Here is an 8127-nt window from a genome sequence, read left to right on the forward strand (position 1 = left end):
AAAAAGTTCAGATTTGATACAAACCATTATGTACCTTATAATATTTGTTTTGCAGCCCTGTAAATGGACTTCTTTCAACCATAATCAACAAAAAAATCATATTTCTCTATATTTACAACTCATATCTCTTGATTTCATGAAAGGGTCATTTGTTTATTGTAATAACAAAGTATGGCATAGAATTTTTAGATGGAGAGACAGAGTTAATAATGTAGGGCCGTGAATTTAGTGCATGGTTTCCTTAACAAATTGTATTCCTGGATTTTTCTTAATATCTCAAAATTCTAATTTTATTTTGGTCTAGAATCGTAAAAGTAAACGGTACGTCTAAACACTGCTAAGGACTCCTTCGTGCACTAACGACCTATACAATGCCACTTAGGACTAGAAGGAGGGCTGTTATGTGTATTATTTTTTACATATTATTGTAGAGACAGATATTTAATGCAAAAAATTCAAATTTTATAGAAAAATAATCTCAAATAAATAGATATTCAACATTATTTAAACGGTTCATTCCTCCTATTCCCACTTTTTTGGGGAAAGACGGCTTCAAGCCGTCAATCCCCTATGGGGTTGACCAGAGTGACACTCCCTCACATCATTCATTTTGTTTTTATACATGTTATAGTGTGGAAAACCCCCCAACAAATCTTACCTAGATTGAAGAGAAGGAGACCCAGAAATGAATAGTTTGACTTTAAACACTTTTTTACACATTTCCCTTCTGTTTCTCACGAAATTATCGTATCTTGAACTCTCCTTTACACTATTTACGTTTATTTTACAATCCGGAAAAATTAGTATGACGAGATATTCTAAACATATCCAACCTACATTGTATTTTACAGTGACGTCATTCTTGGAAGAAGCAGGGATATCCTTCACCAGTTCACTGGTTATTTAAATCATTCTTAGAGATCGTGCACTAATTACAAATTTGTATTTGTTAAATCTAAACATAATATTGTTTACTGTAGATGATTTAAACATCAACATGCAATACTTTAATTTGTAGGTCAACAACTTTTAAAATAAACAAAGATCGTGGGGTTACATGAGACAGGGGAAAGAAACGATTTCATGACTTTTTTCGGGTCTCACTAATTAGAGACAAAAAGCGTCAAGAAGCGACAAGAAGCGTCAAGAAGACTATTTATCGACAAGAAAAAAATATTCTTCTTGTCGCTTCTTGTCGCTAAAATTCTTCTTGTCGCTAATTAGTGAGACCACTTTTTTCTGTTAAAATTCTGAGAATCTTCCTCCAAATCAGGAGCACCTCAATTGATGAGTAATTAACCACTAAAATAAAAGTTAATGTATTTAAACACTTCAAATGTGACATTTCATTGGATTAGAAGTCTTCTATTAAAACTAAATTTTTGTTTACCTACATAATCATTGTAATGGTAAAAAAAAATTAATAAAAATTTGCATTTTGTAGTTTAAATATTTACTAGAACACACCCGCGAAATCGCGGGCATTCAGAGCGTATTTGAAAGGATGTAAAGTGTTGTAGGAAGAATTTTGTACAAGATTTAATGACTTGAGAATTTCAGGAAAAGTATCAAAAGTCATAGGTACTTGGGGACAGGAAAATGTTTTTAACCCTCTTCCTTTATTTCCAAATTCCTATTTTTTGTTTTCTATTAATTTCATTATGAACATACATTTAGTGCACATGTATTATGAACATTCCAGTCAGGAGCCTGTAATTCAGTGGTTCGGGGATATTTGTTTTTCGTTCTTTTTTTGTACATAAAAAAGGCTGTTAGTTTTCTCATTTGAATTGTTTGCATTGTAATTTCGGGGCCTTTTATATCAGACTATGCAGTATCAGCTTTTGCTTATTGTTGAAGGCCGTAAGGTGACCTTTACATGTTAATTTCGGTGTCATTTTGGTCTCTTGTGGAGAGCTGTCTCATTGGCATTCATACCACATCTTCTTTTTTTTGTAAAACATTTAGTGTCTTGAGAATTTCAGAAAAGGTATCAAAAGTCATAGGTAATTTGGGACAGGATAATTATTTTCTAGCCCGGCTCCTCCTTTTTCGACCAAAAAATCCTTTTTTTTTTGTTTGTTCTCTATTCATTTTAATGACAGATGAATAATTTTAGCGCTTATCTGTATATTATGAACATTCATTAAAGGGGGTCGGGGCAGAGGCGGATTTAGGGGGCCCACCCCCCTTTTTCTGGAAAATAATTGGTTGCTTATATAGGGAATCACTGAAGCATGACCGGAGCCAGCCCCTCTTAGGCAGTCAACAGGCACCTGCATATGAAAATTTCTGGATCCGCCACTGTGGAGGGGCCCTGATCCCAATATCCCGGGCTTAAAAACATGAAATCCCTACGTTCTGAATTTATTATACAAATTAGATATCTCGATATCCCGAAAGAGAAATCCCGGATCCCGAAATGGACAATCTGATCTTAAAAAACACCCGTTCCAGACGTTCGTTTTACAGTCAATTCTCAGTTTAATAATTGATCCACAGCGGTCATAGATATATTATTCAGACCCTCTCTATTAAATAAAAGTATACAGAAAAACGGAAACCGGAAGTCTAATCTGACTTAAAATTTCGCCCAATGACGGAAACATATCCGGACGTCTTTTTTTCTCGTTTTTCACCCAAAATAACACAATCTGAATAATCATATGAATGGATGACAAATGCGATTATGCACTGTACCCATAGGACACAGAGGCATGATGATTAATTTATTGTGGAAAGAAGAGAAGCGACACCCAAAATGAAGTCTTCTCGTTTAAAAGTATAGATTATTTACAAATATTTCAAAATTAAGATTTAGAAACAAGCTTCACACAGTTTACATCACTCATATTGTTTTTTTTTTATTAGTACCTGTTTCTCTGTGATGAGAGTTGTAACTGGGAACTTTAACAATGGAAATTTAAAACTGAATAGATTTTTCAGTCCACACTTTCCAAAGAAAAAACTTAAAAATCCAAGAGTACTGTCACAAAAAATGGAAAATGGCCCTAGCCTGCATTTCAGTGGTACACAATCAAGATTTTAAAAAATATTGTAGTTGTTGTGAAATGACAGAATTCAGTTGAGTTTTAGATAATTAGCTATCAACTTCAATCAAATGTTTAGATTTAGAAGATGCAGATCTCTTCCATTGGTCCAAATTGAATCCTAAACTAAGGAAATGAAATTACATAAACAACAACTGATTATTGATTTCAATATTGTCAACCTTTCTACATGTTCTAGCTGTTATCTTTTTCATTCTTCATATGAAAACTATCAAAAGATACCCCCCCCCCCCTTTTTTCAAAAACATAATTAAATAGAAACAAGGGCCGTCTTTCCCCTCAGAGCTATTCAGCTCTTTGATTATAAATCTGGTAAGAAAAGTTAAAATTTCATGTGGGAATAGGAGGAAAACTTATGCAAACAAAGGATTAAACTTAATCAACTTTTAATTGGCCAATGTGTTTTGGGATAGGAAATGGGTTATTTTTGTATATGTCTGAATTTTGTGTTTTTAATTCAAATAAAAATGAAAGAAATGGAATAAAATTGGGAATGGAAATTCTGAAAAAGTGATAGAGACAAAAACGTGACCATATAGCATAAAACAATCGAAATAAAGGAATGTAGCAAATTATCTAATATTTCTTTTATAACACAAATTCAAAAGTAAAGCCAAGTAAGCATTATAATATTAAACAAACACTACAAGCAAATCACACATTGTAGCACACACACAGAAATCCACAGTATATTAGCCTATTAGAGTTTGTTAATCTATTCAACGTGAATAATGTAGGTGGCTGCATATCCAAACTGTACTGTTGTTACTTCTTGGTGGGCATTAATGCTGCATAGTGAATCATGGTTGAGGCCTAGATTCCTCATGTTTCAGTAGTTTTATTTGTTTAAATGTTTGGTCGCGGGTGCTGAAATGTTTCGTCGACTTGCTTTGCTATTCCTTTAGATGATGTGTATAGTCTCAGTCCCAGCATTGTGTAATGATCCCATCAGTATTTTGTTTAATAGTCAGTAAAGAGCATGCAGTCTAATTAATTGCGTAATTTTTTTATTTGTTGTTTTGGCTTTTAATTAGCTTTCAGTAACTGCAAGTACTCCAGATATGAACTTAGTGTCTTTTTGTTGTTGGTATGTACAAGTAGACGGCCATGTCCACTTTGTGTTTATGTTTTACAGGGAGGATTGGAATCCCACTTATATGTTTCACCTTGCCACATTCTGTATGTGTGTGCATTTCCCAAGTCAGGAGCATGTAATACAGTGGTTGTCATTTGTTGTTGTGTTACATTAAAACAATATATTTGTCACAGTGATTTTGTTGTTCATTTGTGATTTCGGGGCCCTTTGTTGCTGACTATGCAGTATGTGATTTGCTCATTGTTGAAGGCGGTACAGTGACATAAAGCAGAACCTAAATTTCTGTTTCTTTTGCTTTTCTCCAGATACTTTGTGTGTACTGGAAACAACAGTGGTGTGTGTGATAAATTATTATACGCTGCATTTCTAATTTTAGATTAACAAATTCAATGATTTTTTAATCATATATTACGTATATTCTTTATTTTAAGGTACCCTTAGAAGGAAAAAAACAGTTTGCAAATAAACAGTGCTTCAAATTTTTTATTAAAATAATATACTTCAACAGCAGTGGCTTTTCCATCCATTTTTAAAAGGGGGCAATCCAGAGTAAAGTGGGGGGGGGGGGGGGGGGGGGGGGTGTTCCAACTATATGCTCTCATTCAAATGCATTAATCATCCAAAAAAAGTGTGTTTCCAACCCCTGGACAGCCCCCCCCCCCCCCCAACCACCCCCCAACCACCCCTTTTCTTCCTGGATCTGCCACTGAACAGTGTATCAACTATCTTTTCTTTTAAAAAAAACAGGTATATCTTAGGTGAATTTTTAATTAAAAAATCAATGAACCGATTGACACATGCCGAATAATATAACAGTTACTGATTAAACAATCATGATCTTACTATTTTAAGTATGTTTTTTTCCAACTAGTTTACAAAGCCTTCATATGGTACTATGTGGTAGGTGGTTTACTTACTGTTGAAGGCCGCAGGTGACTTATGTTTATTTATTTCTGTTTCAATTCGTTTCTTGTGAAGATTTGTCTCAAATAATGAGTTTCACTAATGTCCGTCAGTAATTTAGTCGTCACGAAGTTGGTTTCCATTTTCTAATTTTAGTTTGCCTCAACTAAATGTTATGAAACATATACATAATACTTATTACTACAAGACAGAGATCAATTTGAATTTAGTTGGCGTCACTTTAACTGTTCCCGAAACATGCCCGTTGTACGTTCCTTTTCTTTTTTTGATACTTTAAAAATTGCTAATTCGAGAACCAGATCAGTTTCATAGGCGGATTCTGGGTGGACAGCCACTCCCCCCCCCCGCCCCCCTTTTCATGGGAAAAATTTGTTGATCATATAGAAAATCATTGAAGTGTGACTGGAGCCCCCCCCCCCCTTTACACACTGAAGGTCTTGATCTGCCACTGAGTTTAAAACTATAGTTTACCTTAAACGACCTTGTTAAGTGAAGAAATATCTAAGTGACCATTTGATATTTAAGGAAAACCTTTCTGAAGCCCTTTTTTCTGTCATACATACCATATAATATTTTTTCGACTTTCAGGTATTTATTTTTTTACCATTCCGGTTGAAATAAAAAAAAAACAACATGTGGTTTGATTGCCAAATTGAAACAATTCTTCACAAGAGACCAAAATGACACAGAAATTAACCACTATAGGTTATCATACGGCCTTCAACATTGGGCAAAGCCTATGCCGCATAGTCAGCTATGAAAGGTCCCGAAATGACAATGTAAATCAATTCAAACAAGAAAACCTATTTATTTACAAATAGTGAACGAAAAACAAATATGTAACACATAAACAGACGATAACCACTAAATTACATGCTCCTGACTTGGGACAAGCACACACATAGAGAATGTGGCGGGGTTAAATATGTTAGCAGGATCCCAACTACATATAAATTAATCCTCAAGAAAATCTCCATATAGATAAATTAATAATGATTAAGAATTTGACATATTGTGTAGACACCTATAAATATACTAGTATTGTTGAAATCTTTATGTTGCCTGCTAAATGTCATTAGTTGGGGTTTTTTGTTTGATTGCTGTGTTATTGACGTATAACCTACATCTCCTCCAGTTTGTAATATGCTTAGAGAAAGATGAACCAATGAGAAATGTACCTCAATTTAGAAAGTTAAGTAAACTGAAAAAAAAAGTTTCACTTTACAATCTTAAACTCTCCACAGTTTTTTCCATTTTTGGTTCAATAAATTGTTTATATTTATTGACGGGAGTTCACTTTTAGTGTGTTTATGTTTTAGGTCATGGATAAATGTGATTTTAATCATAAAAAGGGGGAATATTCCAGTTTTCAGACAATGCATTGAGCAGTTATAAAATTTTGGTGACGCCAGGTTTATATCTTTTAACATAACCTCCCATTAGTTTTTCATGAATTTGTGATATGACATTGAGAAGTTATTATTTTTTTTATTATTCTTTGAAAAAGCGACTGTTTATTTTTATTTTAAGGATCAGTTAAGAGTACATTTGAACTTTGCAGTATATCTGAGGAAGTTAATGCACACCTTAGCTGTGCATGATCTTGATCTATGAAAGATTCAAACAAAAACTACCCAACCGCCACTCCTCCCCCAAAATACATGTACAACAGTGTATATATTAAAATTTAAATGAGCAAAGACAGTCATGACAGTACTGAGAGTGAAACAAAGCAAAGCATGCAGTTATATTCCCATTAGAAAAACATTATTAACATAATTATGTCATTTTTTACATAAACTATATTATACATCATTTGATTGACTGTTATGAGTGATATTTGTCACCATGGCAACTGTTGTAATAATTCTAAACGATTGCAGTTTAGAGCTTATATATGCTTCAATGCATGTCTTTTCTTAAAGGTTTGGAAACAATTTAGAACATTGAATTCCCCATACCGCAGAATTCAATAAATAATAACTCTGTTTCCAAGGGGAAAATACGTTAACATGGTGATAAAATTCAAGAGAGCCCCACGCAATGTTTTATTCATTTTGGTCAGGTAGTATTCATACTTTGATACTACAATGATAGCTATGATTTACATATTCTCAATTTTTGGAAAAACACACGAGAAATTTGATAATTTCACAATACTTCATGATTTCGAAGAAAATGAATGTTTTTTAGTAGTTTTTAACAAAACATCTAAAAGTTGGGGTTGAACTGCAATACTACCTAAGCTCTGAAACTAAAGTTATAGTGACGTATACATGTATATGAAATTTCAGGAAAAAAAATGATTCTTTTCATAATCATTATTCTATTCATAATAAGGCTCTCCGACCAAACGTTATCTTTTCAAGAATCTACATGTATGATTTTTTTTTAAACCTACCCCCCCCCCCCCCCCCCCCCCCCACCCCCCTCCTTTTTCCCTAACCTTCGGTTCTTACCTCAATGTTTCATTATATATTATATACAGACAAGACTCTGAGTGAAGCAAAGCATGCAGTCATATTCCAATTTGAATATAAACACCGTCTTTATATAATATATGTATTTTTTTACATAAATTTTAATGATACATTTTAAAATAGATGTTTCTATGGGTAATATGTATTTCCATGGTAACTAATGAAGTCAGCAACTATTAACGATGGTAATTTAGAGTAAGCTTATGCTTAAATGTATTTTTTTTTATCAGTTATGGAACAATTCAGTACATTAAAGCTCTAAAACTGCAATATTCTGCAAATAATCACACCGTTTCTAAGGAAAAATCGGTTGCTATGGTGATAAAACTAAAGAAAATCCAAAGCTTTTTTCTATTTAATTTGGTAAAGTAGTATCCAAACTGCATTACTAAAGTGCTAACTATGCTGTACACAGTTGCTCTTTTCTGAAAAAACACCACAGAAAATTTGATAATTTCGCAAAAATCCCAAATTCAGAAAAGTTGAAAATACGCATTTTTTGGCAAAATTTTTAAAAAAATTAAAAAATTTGGTCTTCATGCAATCTGAGCTAAAA

This window comes from Mytilus trossulus, chromosome 7 (genome assembly GCF_036588685.1).
Source record: "Mytilus trossulus isolate FHL-02 chromosome 7, PNRI_Mtr1.1.1.hap1, whole genome shotgun sequence".
Lineage (NCBI taxonomy): Eukaryota > Metazoa > Mollusca > Bivalvia > Mytilida > Mytilidae > Mytilus > Mytilus trossulus.